General features: G+C 34.9%; 1 protein-coding gene across 17 annotated transcripts in view; it reads right to left on the minus strand.

The window, feature by feature from the left end:
- DTNA (dystrobrevin alpha) overlaps window positions 1–21,117 on the minus strand; it is a 334,755-nt gene that overhangs the window by 229,500 nt on the left and 84,138 nt on the right. Inside the window, exon 1 of one of the 17 annotated variants that reach the window (XM_039843423.1) lies at window positions 14,957–15,104. The exons of 7 other annotated variants lie outside the window; for them this stretch is intronic. The gene's annotated coding sequence lies outside the window, so the exon portion shown is untranslated. Of the gene's footprint in view, window positions 1–14,580; window positions 14,857–14,956; window positions 15,105–21,117 lie in introns of those variants that run through there. 9 more of the 17 variants (XM_039843412.1, XM_039843477.1, XM_039843452.1 and 6 more) reach the window with 9 other exon arrangements.

The raw sequence follows: 21,117 nt of genomic DNA on the forward strand, positions 1-21,117 counted from the left end.
TAGCCAAGATATTGAAGCAACCTAAGTGCCCATCAATAGATGACTGGATAAAGAAGAAGTAGTACACATACACAATGAAATATTACTCAGCCATAAAATGAATGAATCTTACCATTTGAGACAACATGTATGGACCTGGAATGTGTTATGCTAAGTGAAATAAGTCAAACAGAGAAAGACAAATACCATGTGATCTCACTTATATGTGGAACCTAAAGAACAAAATAAATGAACAAACAAAACAGAAACAGACTCATGGATACAGAGAACAAACTGATGGTTGCTGAAAAGGAAAGGAAAGGGGCAGATGGGTGAAAAAAGGTGAAGGAATTAAGAAGTACAAATTGGTGGTTTAAAAAATAGTCATAAATTGCAGCATATGGAATATAGTTAATAATACTGTAATAGCTATGTATAGTGCCAGGTGGGTACCAGACGAATAGGAGAGGGGGGGAATCACTTTCTAAATTATATATAGCATCTAACCACTATGCTGTACACCTGAAACTAATATATGATAATATTGAATGTCAACTGTAATTGAAAATTTAAAAAAAAACATATAAGATAGTGCAAAGTACTGTTAATTCAACAAATATTACTGTCTGCTCAATGATGAGAAATAGTGGAGCACTAGGCAGTATCACCTAAGTCAGACATCACAAGTGGAGAAAGCATAAATTACACCCAAATGATACAGATTAATGTTATTATAAAAGAGGAGGTAAATTGGGCTTTGCTAAGGTATGATTAGAAACAAATTTTCAAGGCAACAACTATCTCAAGCACTGAAAATTAGATGATTAATTCAACTGAGCATTCAATTTAGCTCTAAGAATCTAGGCAGTCACAACAAAAAAGGAAATTGATAGATTATATAGTTTTCCTTGTAAAAGAAAGAAAGCTAACAAGTTTATCTTGAGAAAATCTTTCCTGGTACAAATTCCTATGAGAATTGTGTGGCATATGTCCTTATTCTGAAGACATCAAGTAACATTTAGCTCAATATTACTGCTGTTATTCAAAGTCATTCTTTATTTTCCCAAAGTGCCATGTATTTTGGTAAACTTCAACAGTACTCAAAGGCACAAAATTAGTTACTCAGTAATGAGTTATATGTATATGGATTGGGAAGGGAAGAGTTAAGACAAGCTCTATGTATGTAATCTAATTTACTATAGCACTTACAGAAGATGTCTTGGCATACTCAAAGTACAGTCAATTCAAGGTTAAATCTTTGACAGCTGTTAGAAGTGCCAGTATTTTACATGGTTGATAGAAGAAAGATCTATATGTTTAAACAGCAGTTAAAAAGGCAGAGGAGTTGACATTCTGATGGAAAAATTAAGAAGACTGACATATTCTCAAACAAAGATGGTCACTCTGAAATACAAACAGTAGTACAAACTTTTTATCAAAAAGAAAAAAGTTCTGAATCTCCTCTTGTGATTTTATAAATTCCTTAAAGCATGAAAGAAACAATTTGGGCCTATGAATTTTTATGGGTAGTTCTCAGCATTACATCACCTTAATCTTCAAAATAACTTAAGAAATACTTTTGTCAACTATCTGAATATTTGAGTAGAAAGACATAAGGATGGGCTCTCCAGGGCATTAAATGCTTCAAGAAGATGAAGAAACTGATCTAGTAGAGTTATTTAGTATTGATCATTTGAATACTAGAGGATGTACATTTTATTTTTAACATTTTTAATGTAAAGTCTTTCTTCTTTACAGCAATTTGTAAAAGACATAGCTACGTATTAAGAGTACTCTTGATTGTGATAGCTAAATCATGTCATCATCATAGCTCACACTGCCTATATTTCTGTAGGCTTGGGTATATGAGCATGTCTCCAATTCATGTAAATACACATCCAGTTACTTAGATCTATAAAATGAGGAGGACATGGCACAATTCCTTTTATAAGATTTAAAACTGAAATTGAGTCTGTCAAAAGAGCTAACATTTGGGTAGCTTTTTCAAGGATCGGGAGGTTCCTCTTCTGAGTTCCCCTTACTTGGCATCATAGCTACTTAAGATTCAAATCACAGGAATTTAGAGTCATAGACATGTTCAGATTAAGTGCTGTGATAGTCTCCATCTCACATTTCACTATTTATTAAACAGAGCCATCTGGAAATAATCTTCCTCATTGAGTATCAGCCTTTCTCCTATTTGATCTATGTAATTCTGGTGGGTTATGTGAGTCAATGAAGAACTGTCCAGCAAAATCCAGAACTTTTAGTGCTTATGGAAGATTGCCACAAAATGCCAAGAGGCCGTGAGGAGACAGGACAAGTACCTCTGTGCTGAGAGTGCTGATTATGGTGCAAACATTTTCCTATCCTTCATAAGTTATATACAGTATTGCAGAAGAGCTGAAACTATGAGAAAATGCAGTGTAGTCTCTTCTTTATATAAGCTTTGCTTAGAATATCCATTTGGAACTAGGCTAGATAGTATTCAGCTTATATCAAATAGATTCCTGAAGAATTAAACTTAAGAAATATGGGAACCCCCTCTCTTCCCAGTGGTCAAAGTAGTATTCCATGTAACTAGGTATTATGGAATCAGTTAAAATTCCAACATTTTATGAGCAGACTATTGCAATACCCTCCCTTTTCTGCCTCCATTCTTATCTTTTTTAAAATCATCATCCAGAGTGATCAATTTACCTAAAATGCATTTCTTGCAACTCAGTACCTGAAGCTTGCTTCTCAAGCAAAGGAGATTTGCAATCAAAGGAAATTCTAAAGGACACCATCAATGTGTCGGGAGAATGGGAAGCTATTGGATAGACATAGTGTACCTTTCTGGAAATTTGGAGAATACTTTTATGTTGACTGAAACGAAGATTTATTATGCAGTAAAATGGAAATACATTATAACTTCATATGGATGGCAGACCATTTAGAACTCCAGCTCTAGACCCTTCTTTGAGTATGCATTTTTTTTCTTTCTTTTTTTTTTTTTTGCTTTGTTTACTTTTGGGGAGAGGTTTGGATCTCAGAAGCACTAAGTACTCTAAGAAAGAGAGAACATACCTCTTGGAATGACATAAAGAGCCTTCCATGTCTGGGTACTTATTTATCTCTCCAAATTCATCTTTCACTCTGGCTTAAAATTCTAGTAACACCAAACTCTTGATCATCTTCTATTCACACCATGCAATTTCCTCTTTGCTCATTCTAGTTCCTCAATCTTGAATGCCCTCCCATCTTTATTTAGGTAACTCCTACTCATCTGTCAAAATCCAGTATAGTTGTAACCTTCTTCAGGACATCTCTGAGCACCTTAATTTTCTATCACTTCATACATTATAACTAAATTAGCATCATATGTACCTGTCTTCCAGGCACTCCTCAAAGATAGGCTTGGCAAAGTGTAGGTCACTTAAAATGTCAAATACAGGGTCTAGCTCTGAGATTTAGGAATGTCTTACTTTAAAATACGGGTTGTGAATCACATAATTTTGACACGAGTCTTGATTATGAAATGATTATAAAAAATAAGCACATGCTTAATTTCTTTTATTTGTTGTGAATTTTTTTTGTTGTCATGAAACGGTGAAAGAACACTGTAAATTAAACCTGATTTTTCTTTCATTTTGTATTTTGAAAATATGTATCATTGCATGAGGTGGAAGACTACATAGACTTTAAAACACCACGATTTAAATTTGTTATACTGAAGTTTCAGCTATATCAAATAGATTTCTAAAGAATTAAAGTAAAAAAATCCGAGAGCCCTCCAGTGGTCAAAATAATAGATGCAAATAATCACAGTTATTTATTCGATATTCCTTCCTCCAAAGAAAACATTTCAGTCTTCTTTTTAGAACAACGTGTGCTTTGATTACTTTCTTATCTTATTATTATATTACATAAATTGTTTTTTAGTACTACAGCAAAATAGATGGTTATCCAAATCATTTAAAGAAACCACAGAAAACAGCAGCCAAACCACTCATTTATCAATGAAAGATTTTGAGTAGTCACTAGAATTAAACCATTGAGGGGCAATCCTAAATCTTGTCCAGATATGAGTAATTGAATTCCTTCCACTGCAGCCATTGAGAGAAATGTGGCTGTATATTAAAAACAAAAAAACACTCAAGATAAAGAAAGAAACCAGTCAACCCGAACTGCGTCTGCTACTTCTGTGTTCCCAGGAAGCACAATTGTATTTTTTAATGTGTATATTCCTAGACTTGTAAAAGCACTGTGTATGTGTGTCTAAATTGTAATTTTGATGGTTTGCATAAGAAATGTGTTAGCTTCTCTTTTAGCAAATGCATATCTAACTAAGCCAGACAGCAGCACTTATATTTCCTTTATCTTTTTATCAGATTACCAGTATTGTTTTGGCAGAAGGCCTGGAGTGATGTCTCTGTCTTGAAAATTATCAAGCTCTAACGTTTATCCAAATGCTGCAACACTGATTGGTGAGAGTATTTTTTGTTTGTTTTCATTAAATTCTGATATTACCTTATTAGAAAGCAAACCTTGTTTTAAAAATTCCCATGTACATTTAGAGTCATACATACAGTGTCCAATATTATAGGATTAAGATTCTTTTCTTTAAACATAGAACAATATATTTCATTGTTATTTTCTAAAATCTTTATAGACTACCTGTAAAAAAATCCATGCTTATTAATTTTAAAAGTTAGCAACATCAGAGAAGGAAGGTTAAAAAAAAAATTATGCCCTATAATTTAATTTCTTACTGAGAATTTTTTTGCTTGTTTTTTAAATGTTTTAGACAGAAAATGTTCAGTTTTCTCTTTTGTAATAGTAATGTATGCAGACTTACCACTTTAGTCAATGTTCCTAAGTTGGAGGGGGGGCGGGGAAAGGCAAATTCAGTTAGTGTCTGTGAATGACCTTCAAGAAATTCAGCCTACTGCAAGAAATGTTATGGATAATTTTCAGAAAGCGTACTCTCATGGAGTAAGTTATTGCCTAAGACCAAATTGGGCATTTCTGGAGGCTACATTCTCAGGCATGTCTTGAGGCCACTGGGGTACCATATAGGAGACTGAAGCAATAATTTACCCTTGTGCGATGAAAAATATAATGTAACTTGCACACCAGGATCCTCTGCCTCATTAAGTTAAACACTTCCCTCATGTCATTTTAAAGGAGATTACAGTACTGTAAATCTAAGTAACTTAGATTTATGTTCTGGTGTCTGGTAAATGGTTATACAGGATATTTGTCAGCATTCCAAATGTTTTAGGTGGTAGGCAGTTTCAGAATGTAGGCAAAACCGACTTCAAAATTTGACAGACAAAAGGCAGAGACAGAGTTCTGCTGTGTGGCTATTCAAAGAATTGCAAAGGAGCAGCCCTGCAATGCTGAGAAGACATATTCAGATCCCCCTGCAATGAATTTTCAGAGGTGTTGCTGGTATTATTATGGTTTCTGAATCTTATTATAACCCAGGCAAAAATATAAACAAAAATCAATCAGAGAAAATGTGTGCAAAGAATTTATGCCACTCACACTTTTAACTGAAGTGATTTCTCTATGGTGCAGAAAGAAGAGAAATTCCCTACATAATTTTCTTTTAAAAATGTATTGATTTATCTCTTTTAAAACGGAGGGAGGAGAAACTGAAATGCTGATAAATAAAAAGCAGAATGATATTGCTAGAGTGGACAAGGTGATGAAAGTACACATGTTCCCTGTCACACATAACCTCCTGGATGCCTATTACTAAACCTAATATCTAGGATTTTCTTTGAACAGAGTTGCTAATGGTATAAAAGTTAATGGGACAACTGGTCCATTTTAAGTGGTCACAGCAGTTAATTGAGTACAACACACATTCTAAAGAAAAACATGGACATTTTGTTCTTGTTAGTCTATTACCTCTTGTTACACAAAAAACCTCCCATAGATAGTAACTTTCATAGAGTATCTTTTAAAACCCAAAAGTTTATTTTTCCTTTTTAAGCTTCAAAAAATTTGAACTTAAAGGAAGTGGACAAAAATAAAAAAATAAAAAAAAATCAAGAAACAGATGTTGTAGATGACTTTTCACGTCTTTGTAAAGGAAGGATAACTAAGTCTAATAAACTGATATTCTAAAATGGAATAACAGTTTTAGTGTTTTGAATTAAATGGGTAAAATGGTACCAACCCTTTTGAGTTCTGGGTTCTGATGAACATAGCTGGTCTCCTTACTGGTGGCTGTATCACAAATTATATGCCTCAATAAAATTAAACAAATAATATTGAATGACCTATCAGTTTAAAATTTGATTTCTGTTGGTATTTAAAATCAATGTCATTTATCAAGAGAATACAAAGTTCCCAAAAGTAAAAATATTTTTAAAAGTCCTTTAAAATTCTAAGATTTACGTTCTCAAAGTATTATGAGCCTACCATATTATCAGAATTTTAATTATTGATACAATTAACATGGAGTGATTTAAACCAGAATTTACCAAGTGTGTTAAAATGTGTTAAAAAATGAGAGAGATATATACACACATATGTGTATATATATAAAATGTCAATATATATGTTAGTGTGTATTATATTTATATATTCAAATTATATATATTCACATAAGCTTGAGAAAAACTGGGTTAAAAATAATCACACATGTCTCTTTAGTGTGAAACTTTAAGAACTTTTAATGCTAACGGTCGCCTAAATCTCCAAGAGAGGAATATAGTTACACATAGCACTTCCCAAATTCAGTTGAGCAGAATCCTCATTTTTTTTCCTTCCATATAGTATTTCCTAGAATTATTGCTCCTATGAACATAACTTGGATTTGCTGATTTATATTAAAACCCAAAAGACCTTATAATATTGGCTTAATAATTTTTCACCTTTTAAGTGTCTCATTAATCTTTGAATTCCCCAGTTTTACCTTGTTATTACTTAAAACTAAATGCAAAGCAAAAAGTAGAGCATGGAAATGCTATTCAAAACTATGCATACCTCATAGAAGAAAACATAGGAACTAAACTCAGGGACCTTGGGCTTAAAGAGGATTTTATGAATTTGACCTCAAAGGCAAAGGAAGTAAGAGCACAAATAAATAAATGGGATTACATCAAACTAAAAAGCTCTGTTCAGCAAAAGAAACTGCCAGTAAGGTAAAGAGACAACCATACGAATGGGAAAATATATTTGCAAGCAACACCTCCAGTAAGGGCTTAATATCCAAAATATACAAAGAACTCATATGACTCAATAACAACAAAAAAACAAATGATCCAATCAAAAAATGGGCAGAGGATCTGAACAGACACTTCTCCCTAGAGGACACACAATGAGATACCATCTCATACCTGTTAGAATGGCTCTATAATCAACAGGACTAGTAGTAACAAATGTTGGAGAAGATGGGGAGAAATAGGAACCCTCATACACTGCTGGTGGGACTGCAAATTGGTATGGCCACTATGGAAAGTGGTATGGAGGTTCCTCAAAAAACTAAGAATTGATCTACCATATGATCCAGCAATCCCTCCACTGGGTATTTACCCTAAAGACTTGAAAATGCATATTTGAAAAGATATTTGCATACCGATGTTCATAGCAGCATTATTCATAGTAGCCAGGACATGGAAGTAAGCGAAATGTTCCATGATAGATGACTGGATAAAGAAGCTGTGGTACAAATACAATGGAATATTACTCAGCCATAAGAAGAGATGAAATACTGCCATTTGCGACAACATGGATGGACCTCGAAATAATCATACTAAGCGAAATAAGCCAGACAGAAAAGGTTGAGAATCACATGATATCACATATGTGGGATATAAACCTAAAAGTACCAAATGAGCAGGACAAACAGAGACTCGTGGACATGGGCAATGGACTAGTGGTTACCAGAAGGGAGGGGGAAAATTAAAAAATAAAATGTTTAAAAAATTTATTGTATAGATAGTATGAAAAAAAAAATAAACTGGCATTTAAAAAATAAATAAATAAATAAAACTATGCATTTCTAACGTATAACATAGATCACTATTTCTGTGTGGCATCTTCCCTAAGCCTAGTTCTTTTACTTCGGCTCTTGCAAAAAGTTCAGGCTGGGGATTAGAATTACGTTCAATTACCCTTTTCTCCATTTCTCTGCTACACGTGATCAGTTCTTAGAGATGGAAAGTGTTAACATTTTGTATCTGCTCCCTACTTTCCATAGGAACTGCTTTATCAGAGTCTCTTTCTCTTCCCCAAACTGCTTCTGGACAGGACTCTCTGAGAGATAGGTGTGAAGACTGGTAAAAATGCTAGGATTCCAAAGTACTGGAAAAGCTGTGATAGGAAAGGTCAAGTATACTTTGGAAATGGCAAAGATTTAGAGAACCAAAAAGTCTCAGGGGGAATGCAAGTCAAAGGATGTAAACAGACAAAAGACAGCAGCATCAGATTGCAGGTAGCTTGCCTACAGGTTATCATGTATGGAGAAATTACTGTTCACAGGTATATAGGACTTTAACTCGAGATCTCTCTTCTTCTGGGGGTTTGGAGTTGTCCATCATCCATTAGTGTGGAATTCATTAGAGTTCTTTATAAATATTTCAGCCCTTTCACTTTCCAGACATGTGTTAGGATTGTATTCCTCACCCAAATAAAGTTAGATGTGAAACATGTGGCATGCTTCAGCCAAGGAAATGAGAGTATAAGGAATATGGATTATTTCCAGGGAATAGGTCCTTCAGCCAACCCAGGATGAATAATTTGTATGAGTGAAAATGAAAGCTTGTTTTTGTAAGCTACTGAGGTTTAGGGGTTATTTGTCACCTCAGGAGACCAAACGTAATATATATCTGGAGTACTTCATATGTCTGCATCTTAATTTTATCATACATAGAAGAAAATAACAACATATGTTTCTTATCTACAAAACAGTATGAAACATTGGATACATCTTAGAAGAGAATTGCTACACTTATCTGAGGTGTTAAAAACAACATCTTTTATGTAAATGTTTCTACAAATGTGTAGTAACGAACAGTCTAAGACTAGGAAATTCATATGCATTAGAAGATAAATTTAATTCAAAATTAATCTACATCTTTTAATAAAATTAGTAGAGACATCTGTATTCCTCAACTATGATTAATTCAATGAATTCATCTTTCAACACTCATAAATTTGTGTATTACCACACTACATAGGAACAGGATACAAAAAGCAATGAGAGACTGAAAAAGGAAAATAATAAAAATAACTCTCTTGCTCTCTTTAAAATACAAAGAGCTTTACAAAGCTTTCGTGACTCAGGGTGTCTCTGAGTCATCTTTACACCATATATATTTTGTAAGAATGCAAAGTCCAGCTTTATTTGTGCAAATAAGTGTACTTTTATTTAATAGTAAGATACAACAAAAGTTCCTATGTGACAAAATACATGTTCTTAATTTTTTTTTTTTTAGAATTTGTTCAGGTCTCTTTAAGCTATTTTATAATGAAAATAGTATTGGCTAACTAGGAGAGTTAAAGTAATTAAACTAATCTCAAGACTATTCTAATACTTGGCTTTCTGAGAAGAAAATACTAATTGCTGACAAAAAGACAAAGAGACTTTTTAAACAAGAGTGGAGATTAGCACAAATAAATTAAGAATATAAATTAAATAATAATACAAATATTTAAAAAAAATTAAATCCATTGTTTTAATATGACACACTCCAGTGTTAGTGTCCAATGAAGGGGGCTAAATAATTTCATTGTGCAGCACAACTAAGGCGCAAGGTAGGAGATGGGCAGAGATTTGTTGAATTAATAAGACAAATTAGCTCAGCTACTTGAAAACTACAATTTAAAATCAGCCAGTTTTCAAGACCCTAATACTAGTTTATCAGTGAGGCAAAATAGAAAAGGCTAATATGATACTTTCATATTTCGTGAAGGCATATACTGGGTTTTCATCTAAATATTGACTTTGAACATTTGATTATATTCAAAGGTTTTTAAAGATAAATTTTGACCCTATACATAATGGGGCTTTTATCTTTGTGGAGGTCTGAGAGCCCTGTTTGAGGAAAAAAATATATATATAAGCCAAGTTTCTTATTTTTGTAAATCTCAGGAGTTAGCATATCAAAGGCCTATAATAAATGAATGAAAAATTTATAAATGATTTGAGAAATATAAAGTTAGTTAAATAACCTTAGAATGTGTACGCTATATTTCATCTTCCTCTGGTCCCTATATTCAATTTTTAAAAAGCAAATGTAGGGGTATTTTTGTTTGTTTGTTTTGTTTTTGTTTTTTGTTTTGTTTATTTTTGTTTTTACTTAGTATAGCTAAATGAGGTTAACCTTGCTCATCAAGGCCCTAAAAATTAAAAAAAATTTTTTTGGCCAACTTTAAGATTAAGGTCATAATGTCATATCACAAAAGCAATCAACTGCTTTCTACTTAGCCCTACTCTGTGATCTTAAAACAATCCAATGTTTTCTGATATTTCAGATTCAGATTGTGTGCAATGAGATCATTTTAATTTAGTTGTGTTGCATTGACTTTTTCCATTTGTGCCATCTAGCATTATGGACTAAATCTGTTGAAAAGTCAGTTTTCCAACTCTATGACTTTCTTTTTGCTTATAAATCTCTCTGATAATATGTAGCTAATTTATCATTATTTAAACTTCTATCACCTCTTTTGTCATCACAATTGAGTTATATAGTCTCATCTGGCAAAAAACAGAAATAGATAACATCTTCCTCTACAAAACAGCAATAACCAAACATATTTTTAACTGATTCTATTTGACATAGAGGACCATCAGTGATCACTACTCTTGGCAAAGAGTCTAAAGTCAAAGAATAATGATGTTTAGAAAGAAAAGGAATAGAATTGTTGAGGAATACTTCCTCAGAATAGTCATTTGTTCATTACTTAAAACATGTGTTGAATGGTTTCTATGTGTCAGTTACCGAGAATACAAAAATAAGTAAGACACAAATTCCTGACATCTGGGGTTCCTAGAATAGTGGGTGAGCTACACAATTAAAGAAAGTACATCGAAGGTAACTTATGAGATCAACCTCGAAGAAGTAGGTTTTACCCACAAAGAAGATGAGCAATGGGCATTCTGGGCCAAAAATTTTAAAACACAGTAGGTAGACTAGCACAAACGTATGCTAGTGTACAGAATATACTGGAGGGAGCAAGTATGTCTCATTAAAGTGTTGTTGATAACCAATGAAGTAGTGGAGATGACATTAGAGGAATAGATTGAGGCTGCATGACAGGCCTTTAAGACATACTAAAGAATTTGACTCGAAGAGTATGGTGAGCCACTAGAGATTTTTCAGTAGGGAAGCAATCCATTCACGCCTGTGATTTTTAGAAGACAGGTGTGTTGGTGCTAGTGTGGGAGATGTGCTGGCGGGTAGAGACTAGACTCAGGAGAACTGGGAGACCACAGTAATACCCACGTGAGACGATGAATACCTGAACCAGAGCAATTGCAAAGAGAATGGAAAGGAAGGAATTTATTTCAGATCATTCTTTAAATCTGGTGATACTGGATATAGGCCAAGAGAAAGCGAGAGGAGTCAAGGTCAACAGCTGAGAGCCATGGCAGTGGGGGAGGATTAGAAAGATTAAAAAGATTACTAAGGAAAGGGGCCAGCTAGGGACAAATAAAAGAACTGTTAAGTATTGTTGACAACTTAAATAAGGTTGGAAAACATGAACCTTCTGATCAGCATGCATTTGCAAATTTCTCCAAAAAATCTACACAGATTAGGTCACAACTAAAAAATAAAATAAAAAAAACTCCCTGAAATCATCAATAATATCAGCAGACTGCCTGATATCATCTCTAGAATGAGGAATGTGGGGGGAAAAAAAGACTATAAAAGCAGTAGATTGAATTTCCATTTCTGGTAACAGTAATAAGATAACTTGGACTGACAATCCCACTGAGGTAACTAAAAATATTTAAAATATAAAAACAGTAATGAGCTAATAAGAGGGTAAAGACTTTGCACATGAAAATCAGAGAGGAAAGCTCACCTTTGAAAGCTTTTGCCCTTGGGCATGTGAGTATCAGCAACGAAAGACCTGAGAAATCAGCTACACTTTGGTCAGCTTTTATGGGTTTCCTGAGAACGTCAAAGTCAGTGGTACTGAGGTAAGGGCTTTAATAAACTAACCAAACTTAAACTTGAGATCTCAAAAGGCCATAACATCCATCAGGGTACGAGGGAACCCAAAATAAGCCATTCCTCACGCTGATCTGCTGCATTGTTTCTTGCGCAGGAGTGATTCGGGGAACCTTGGTGTTGCTTTGACCAAGGTGATTCTAGTCTGACATTGCCCCCAGATGCCCAGCAGAAGCAAACCATAGTCCTCTCTGGAGGAAAACATCATCACCCCTAGGTCTCAACTTATTCTTACAAATAATTTTAAAATACGTTTCTAGCAGGTAGTCAAGGATATCCAAGCAACCAAGAAAACAAGACACCATGAATGAGAACTGACAGGAACAATAATTTTAGAAACAAATCCGGTAACACTTAAGATATTAGAATGAGCAGGTATACATTATATAACAGCTATATTTACAATATTCAAAGAAATAAAATCCAAGTTTGACAATTTCAGCAGGGAACTAGAAACTATGAGTGACATAATAGTAGCAGAGAAATATTTGTTTGCCTCCTTTCTTGTCAACAGTATTTGGCTACATAGTTTAAAATTTTTATATGTTAGAATTAAAAAATTTTATGTTCTTTTGACACATGGAAAACAAAACAAACCCCACACTCATAAACCTAAAATAATTCTATTTATATTTATAATTCAATCAGAAATAGTTAAGTAAAAGGTAAGTCTATATGTGTTTGTGTGTGTACATGTGTGTGTAGTGAGCACACATGTGCATGCACTCATAAATTTCTTGAAAACACCTATGATTTATGCGAGGCTCACTCCTGTCAATAGTTCAGGATACAGCTGGGTAAAGCAAGGAGAACAGGTGTTCAATGTCACCAGGGAAAATTTTCAAAGGTACCAACCACTTGCAGAGAAATGAAAATTAACTGCAACTTTTACAACCTAATGGGTTAATTATAAGTATTAGGGAAGGTTAACTGTGATTTAACAAAATTGCCTATACAGTTTAGAGGTTAGGTATTTATCTTGAAATGCAAATATTACTAATTGACTTAGTGCATTGACTTTAAAACACTCTACAGTCAGATTCTTCTTTGAAGATAGGTCTTGACTGCAAGAAAAGGAGAATACTGAGCAGTGGTGTTCATCAGGGCTCCAGAGGGAGGAAGGCTGAAGGAGGAGAAAGAATGTGGGCAAAGTATGGACGGAAGGAACATGAAAACTGAGCTCTGCCAACTTTACATTTTGTTTGGTTCTGCTGCATTATTCAGTAGATGTAAAATCAAGTGGCACTATCAATATAATGCTCTTTTTTCATTTTAGAAGGGTAACAGTATATTTTTTATTCTTATCAAAGTTGAGTGAAACGTCCATATTAAGTCATTCATTCTTTGCACCTAGTTTAGCCAACTTAGTTCATCAAAATTCGGTCTATTTAGCAGAGGAAAAAAAAACGGTCAGTTGCAACTGTTCAGCCTCACACTTTGTAATAAGAACGTCAGCAGATTTAGTTTCCCCATATAAAGTAGAATTCCCAATTCACACCATGTACTCTGTGACTATTATGGACAGTATTTATTCTGAAAGAATGCTGTGCAAGTTTGGAAAAGCCGTCTCTAAGAGCAGAGCCGAGAGGTCATTTGACAAAACAAGAAACCAAACCTATACATGGTCAAAACATGAAGGGAACTAAAGTTTGTCATTCTTTTTTTTTAAAGAAAAAAGTTCTGAAATCCTTAAAACACAGCACTGTGTGGCAACAGCAAATTAGACAACTCTTTCCCTCCTCCACTCACAAGCTCTGGATAATCAGAACGCCTCCCTTCACTTAGCAAATACCAGTTTTTTGGGGAGTAGGAGAATCTGCTTGGAATTAATGAGGTGATACCAAAAAATAACTCCTATTAATAAACTGTTCTCTTCAATGGAAAATTGCCTATTTTTTCTCTCTTTTTTTTAAAAGAATATCTTCTAAAGATTCCGTATTTACTTTAGACCACCTTTTAGGCTACTTCTTTTTCTCTTTTAAAAATATTTTTCCTCTTTTCATTTTTTTTTTTTAAATTAGGAACTGCCATAGTGCCATACAAGGGAAATAACTTCATCTCATAATAATACAGTTGCATCCAGTGGCATCATGGACACAGTGACATTCAGTCTGTGTAGTGACATATAACTACTGACACTGTAATTCGATAAATGCAGGGCATTTAAGGAGGAGTTAATAGAGGGAAAAGTAAGTAAGGGTAAGAAGTTACAGATATGCAAGGTAAATTTCAAAACAGCTGAAGTACTCTATTTCTTTCTGCTGCACAAAATGTAAAATGCCAGATATCTCAAGAAAGGTAAGAAAGTTACAACATTGGAAAATCTTCATTATCACTTTTTCATTCACACAATTAAAAAGAAAAATTCAATATTAATGTTCCCAGAGAAGAGATGCGCCTTAAAACCAATCTTTTCACTTACCCTAGAGTATGCACAGCAGGATCTCTTAAATCCTTTTAATTCCAGTACATCCAGAACATATTCAGATTCTCAGCACATTCACTTAAAGAACAAAAGTTAACCAAACTGTTACTTACAGGAGAGATCGTAACAGATCTCTCTGAAATTCTAGGGAGAGATAGGAGTTTAAAATCCAGCTTCTAGATCCTGGTGTATACTGTGTCTATCTTTAACTTGAAAATGATTTGGTTTCACATTCCACTGAAGTCCCACTGGCACATGCCTTTGGTAAACTCACCAATGGCAGGCTTTCAAACGTCCTCCCTTCACCCCCTCCTCCCTCAGACTGAGCTTCCGCTGTTACATCTAATGCTGATTTACTTAGCTGTCTCTTTACCTGTCTCCGCGTGGGTAAAAGGAGATGCTTTCATTGATGGCTATTACGGAAACACTTGGAAACTGAAGATCAGCCAGGAAGACTCACTGTGCTTTCCCCTGTCATTCCCTCCCCCTACTGACTGCCAGAAACCAACTGACTTCCAAACTTGGCTGTCTGAAAAAGAATGTTCTCTGATTGGCATTCCTGGAAGCAGAAAGCAAGGCAGCTCAAGTTTTGTTCTGTTACTCAGCATGAAAAACTCCCCAGGTACACGTAATACAAATAAGTAAGTGTCCTGCATTTTTTCTTAACTTTGAGGAGAATAGAGCAAATATTTGGGGGCATTACAAATACTTTTGTTGTCACAGAGCATTTAAGTTTCAATAGTCGCACATAATTTTACCACGAATGGCTATGAATACAGTTAAAAAGTGAAATGACAAATCTTTAGTTAAAAATTGAATTTCCTTATTAATAAATGAGTTGGGTCCCATCAGAGGAAGAAAATGCTGGCTTGACAGTTTTCTGGAGAGCAACTGTAGCTTTTTTGTGAAAGAAAAATCTTGCTTACAGAATAGTGAAAACACTGATTTCAATAGTCCTATGTTACGTATTGCAGACAGTAGGAGGAGAGGGTACAAACATTTCTACCTCGCTGTCAAAACTTTTTTTCTAAGACAGTCTTGCAAACTGAGGACTGGGAAAGAAATTGTGTATGCCATGTGTGTGTGTGTGTGTGTGTGTGTGTGCGCGCGCGCGTGCGTGTGATACACATATCTGAAAGAAGAGAATATGACTGAATGGAAATGAGAAAAAAATATATTTCATCAAATAAGGTCTGACAAGGATTAATAATGTGGGTTCCCTTTAAGTTATTAAACAAACTTATGTTTAATATTTATTTAATGGTCACTGAGGTCTAAAGATCTACTGCTGAAAATAATTTACCTCTTCATGATCAAGAGTGAATTTATTACATGCAATTTTATAGATTAGACAACTTCTTGAAAGGTCTGATTAAAGACTCATAATTTCAGGAATCAAACAGACCACAATCCCAAGCATTTTGGGGTTTCCCAATTTCAGCTGGCTGTGGCTGCCAACTCTAGGCAACTGTCGGCTGGCAAGCTCAGGGTGGTGGTGTGGCTGCAGCTGCTCCCTGCAACTTGTACAGACATCTCGAAACTATTCAACGGCAAAAAGTTGGCTCTAAAAAGAAAGCTTTCTCTTTGTTTGTTTGTAGTTGGTTGTAAATGTTCTGTTCTAGGTGGTCTTTTATCACATCTAGAACAAATCATTTTAGGGACTCATGAGTGAAAACATAATTAACCAGCATCATATTACTAATTTATTTCAGTGATATTTTGATGTCCCATATAGGCTGGGATCTTACCAGCTTGCTCACTCCTTAACTTGTTACTTGATATCTTTAAAAAATGATTAAAAGAAGGAGGAAGTGAAGGAAGAAACTTTCCTTATTCTTATTCCCAAAGTTTGGTGAATATTGTTAAGGCGATATGAAATGATAGATAAGGGCATCCAAATGACTTCAGAAATAAATAGGAAGAAAGAAAGAAAGAAAGACTCATCTGGAGAGCAAGCGTGCCTTTCCCCGAGTTTCTTTTTCCCTCCTTCACGACCCTCCTCCCCAAAGCTAACAGATGGTGTCAAAACACATGTGAACTAAGCAGAGTGGACAGAGTTGGCGGCAGGCCATCTGGTTCACATTCAGCCACACTATTCACTCATGCTGTAGAGTGGACACTAGCACATAACTGACACTCAAGAAATGTTTGTTGAAACTGATGAACTGCTTGTTCAAACGTGTATATTTTAACCCATGGAAAATGGTTATATGTTGGCTCACATTTTAAATATATTTTGCATTTTTCTTAATAATCTTTTTCATAAAAACGTTATGTCTCTTTTGAAGCCATTAACCAAAAGATTATATGGAAGGAAGGTATATTAGGTACTGTGTACCTTTGCTAAAGCCCTGCCTCCAAAAATCATCATGCATTTTGTGTCTGTTTGAATGACTATCAACATGGCTAATATTGTTAAGATTATTTTTGTTGATTTTGCTAGCTTCCAAGAAAAAGAGAGAAAAAAGGAAATGTTATTTTATCTTTGCAATATTTCACATAACTAGTAAACTACAATAATTTTCTTTATTGAATTCTTATCGCCCATCCCTTATAGTGTAACATTCATTAATCAAACATCTCCTTAAGTTCCCAACTTTATCTCCTCTTATATTTCATCTGTGCCAATCATGGACATTCCAGAACAGTTTGCAACAGTAGTAGTAGTCCAAACTCAAGGCTGACTGAGCACGATGAGAATTTTTTTCTTCTTTTTTTCCCTCCTAATCTTCACAAGGCAATTGATAAGATTTATAGTGGCTAGAACTTAGTATTTATCATGAGTAAATGTTATTTTTCTCTTTCATAAGCACTAACATAAGAGTTAGGATTTGATCAGAAAAATAGCTTCCAGGGCTTGCTTCCAAAGAAAACTGGGCATGTAACTGGCAAATCAAGTACCCTTGATTTATCATGAACAAGCAGTTAACCTCTGCACCATTCTCCAGAAATAGATTGTGTTTGCACAGTTCTGTGGATGGCAAATGCTGGTAGCAGGTTCTTTGCAGAGGTGAACAAGGTGTTCAGACTCAGGTCTTAGCAGATCTGTGAGGCATCCATGTATATGAAGAATCTGGTCATTGAAAAACAATGACACTGTTATTTTTTTCTTCACTGTGGTCCTTCAGAGACAGGCATAGGGGATATTCTCAGGTAATAGTTTTGCAGATGATTTTGTCTTCTGCATACCATTTATTTTTTGGAAGCATATACTATTTGCTATAGACTGAATATTTGTGTTCCCCTCCCTCCTAATTTGTATGTTGAAACCCAACATGGTATTTGGAGGTGAGCCTTTGGGAAATGATTAGGTTGTGAGGATGGAGCCCTCATGAATGGAATTAGTGCCCTTATAAAGAGACCCCAGGGAGCTCCTTTGTTCCTCCCACGATGACAGCACATAGCAAAAAGACAGCCATTTATGAGCCAGGAAACTGGCCCTCAAAAGGCACCAAGAGTTGGAGACTTAATCGCGGACTTCCCAGCCTCAAGAACAGTAAGAAACAAATTTCTTTGGTTAATAAGCCATACAGTCTATCATATTTTGTTATAACTGCCTGAAAAGACTAAGACACTATTTATGCACAAATGATGTTTTTTTGGGAGGCAGGGAGGTAGGTGACTTAAAGTAGAAAAACTGTATATAAACATTAAACAGATATGGAAGGGATTCAAAACAGCAGCATACTATGTATAATCTTATTAAATGCTAATTAATTTGAAAATTGGATGAAATATACACCCGCCGTTAATGCCTATGGCATAAAAATAGCCCTAATTATGGAACGGACCATATGTATAAAAATGCACATCATAACATTATGTCTGGTAGAGAAAAGCTAGGAATGATGATAGTTTTGATGACAAGAGACATGGGCTAATGCTTAGGTTAAAAATCATAGTATATAGATATATACACGCCATGATTTCAACTATATTAGAACATCTGTGGGCACCAGAAGGAAGATATTGGCTAGAAGGAAACCTATCAAAATGATTTGTGGATATACAAACACACACAAAATATTCAAGTAAGAATAATTCCAGCCTCACTTTCCTCCTTGTCTTTGAAGAGGCATCTCTAGTTCTCCTCTCTGGGTCTGTTGTCCCTCAGGTGGGCTGTTGCGAGGGGAATGGGAGGGGATTAGGGAGGCTCCCCAATATGGAAGGAGACACGGAAAAGGCTTAAAGGGCTTATGTTGATTTTAAGAAAGGTCATAAAGGAAAATACCCAAGAAAAGAGTGATCTTAAAGGAACCAGTGAGAACAAGAGAAGAAAGTGGAGAACAAAATCTGACACACTTAGAAGTGGAAACCAGACCGTAAACCAGATTGGGAGCAGCTATTTTAATGAGGTTGATTTGGAGGAGACCAAAGTCCGAAGGGGAGGTCTAGGACAGACATCTGGCTGTATGTTTTGTCATTTCTTCTCATGAAACACTTAAGATAGGTTTTTCCTCTCAAGATCTGATAGTGTCAAATTCGTGTCTTTTGGACACTTCATAATATTGACATGGATCTTAAAATCTATAGATACGTTTTGTTAGACAAATATTTTTGAAAAGTTACTGCTAATTATTTTATCCTGTTGTGGTTGCTAAAATTGGTTTTCTTTGATATGGGTAAAAAATCTAAATATACTTTCTTTATCACTTTCCTCTACTTGCATTTCATTTCCTGTGTCTCTCTCAATTCCCATGATGGGTATCTCCTACAGTCTCTTGGGCTGAGCACTATACATAAGAAGACTAACCATACCAATCTGACTGGAACTGAGGGATTTCCCTGATTCAGGATACTCAATGTTAAAATCAGGAAAGTCCTACGCAAACCAGAATGAGTTGGGCACCTTATCTATGTAATCTTTAATTTTTTACATTGTATGTATGCTTTTGTAAAGACTGGCCTTTTTATTAAGAGGTGTTTGGCCCAAATCGAACAATACTCCGAAGATGTAGATTTTGTTTGCCTCTCCTCCTTGTCAGCCATGAAACGTGGGACGAGTCATCTCCAAGGGTCACTATTTCCTAATCTCTACTAATCTCTACAAGGAGAATAATAATAGAGTTGTTGTCAATCTCAAATGAGATGTGCATATAAAGTAAGAAAATATAAATTTCTAAAATGAATAAATCTATATTTTATACTTTATATAAACTTTACATAAAATTATATGTAGTTATTTTTCAAAGAAGCTTTCAGTTATTTTAGATTGAGAAAGAATGGAAGCCTACAGAAGAAGCATAGCACTTTAAACTGTATGTATGTTGGTAGGGGTAAGAAGGGAAGAGAGGGAAGGGGAGATCAATATTGGTTGACTAAGGGAATCAAGAGCATCTGTTTCAGCATTTGATTTTTCCCTAAATTAAACTGACCAAATTAAGGATGCTTTGTTTTTGAGAGACTCTATAGCACAGAAAACAATCAATAGTACACATTTACAAAAGATATGGATCATCCTCAGTATGAAAAATAAAGATTTTATTTGTAACTTTTCCTTTAAGCTGGGTAGGGGTATTTTTCCTTTGTGGGACCAAAATCAACCCTAATTAGAGCATGATCATAAACATATCCATCACTAGGCAAAACTAGAATTTCCAACGTCATCCTAGAGACAGAGAGATACTGCTATTATACCACTTATTTGAACTCTGGCAGCATGTACCATATCTGATGTCTCTTAAGAATGAGGATGAAGTTTGGTTTAGGAGCAAAACAAAAATTTATTTCATGTCATCATTTCAAACCTGTGTAAATTTTCATAATCATACAACCAATCCATATCTGAAATCCAAACAAATGTTTCTATTCTAAGCTTCTTGAGATTTAACTAGAGTTAGACATAGGATAATTCTGCTTTGTGTGGTAAAGGAAAATGACAGGTGATAGCCAAACTAGATGAGTCTGGTAATTATTATATTCAGCTTATTCATATGGGAGCAATTTTTCTCCAGATAATTATACGACTAATGAGCGCTTTTCAAATTTGTTTGTTGGCGTTGTTGTTTTGCTACAGAACCTTTGTTCAAAGGAAGTAGTTAAATGAAACTTAACAATGACAGGCCATAGCTCCTTTAGCAGAAACTCAGGCGTGAGGCCTGGGGCCCGACTAACCCAGCTCCTCTTCCATTAGGCAGTCCCTCCAGAAACCCAGGAATCTGAGAACAGCTTGAAAATGACTGAGCTCTAGTACTCACTGCATTCATTTTTTTAATGTAACTTTTGTATATTAAAAAAAATTTATGCACTTATTTTAGAAGCCATATAGAATGATAGAGCTTAAAGGAATGTCCCATCCTTGAATCTGAGGCAACCACCTGCAACTCTTAATTGTTAATTTTGATGACTATCCCATTTCCAAAATTATATTTTCATATACCTATTCTGTGATTTTTCAAGTGTTGATAATATCTACTGGTCTCCTAGCATGAAGATCAGGATTTGTTCTTATACACACTTCCTCTAGCATGTTCCTCTCTCCCTAACTTCGTCTTTGTCTCTCTTTCCTTCCATTCCTCCCTCTCTCCCCCTTTC

The sequence above is a fragment of the Pteropus medius genome, unplaced genomic scaffold, assembly GCF_902729225.1.
Source record: "Pteropus medius unplaced genomic scaffold, Ma_sr-lr_union100, whole genome shotgun sequence".
Taxonomy (NCBI): Eukaryota; Metazoa; Chordata; class Mammalia; order Chiroptera; family Pteropodidae; genus Pteropus; species Pteropus medius.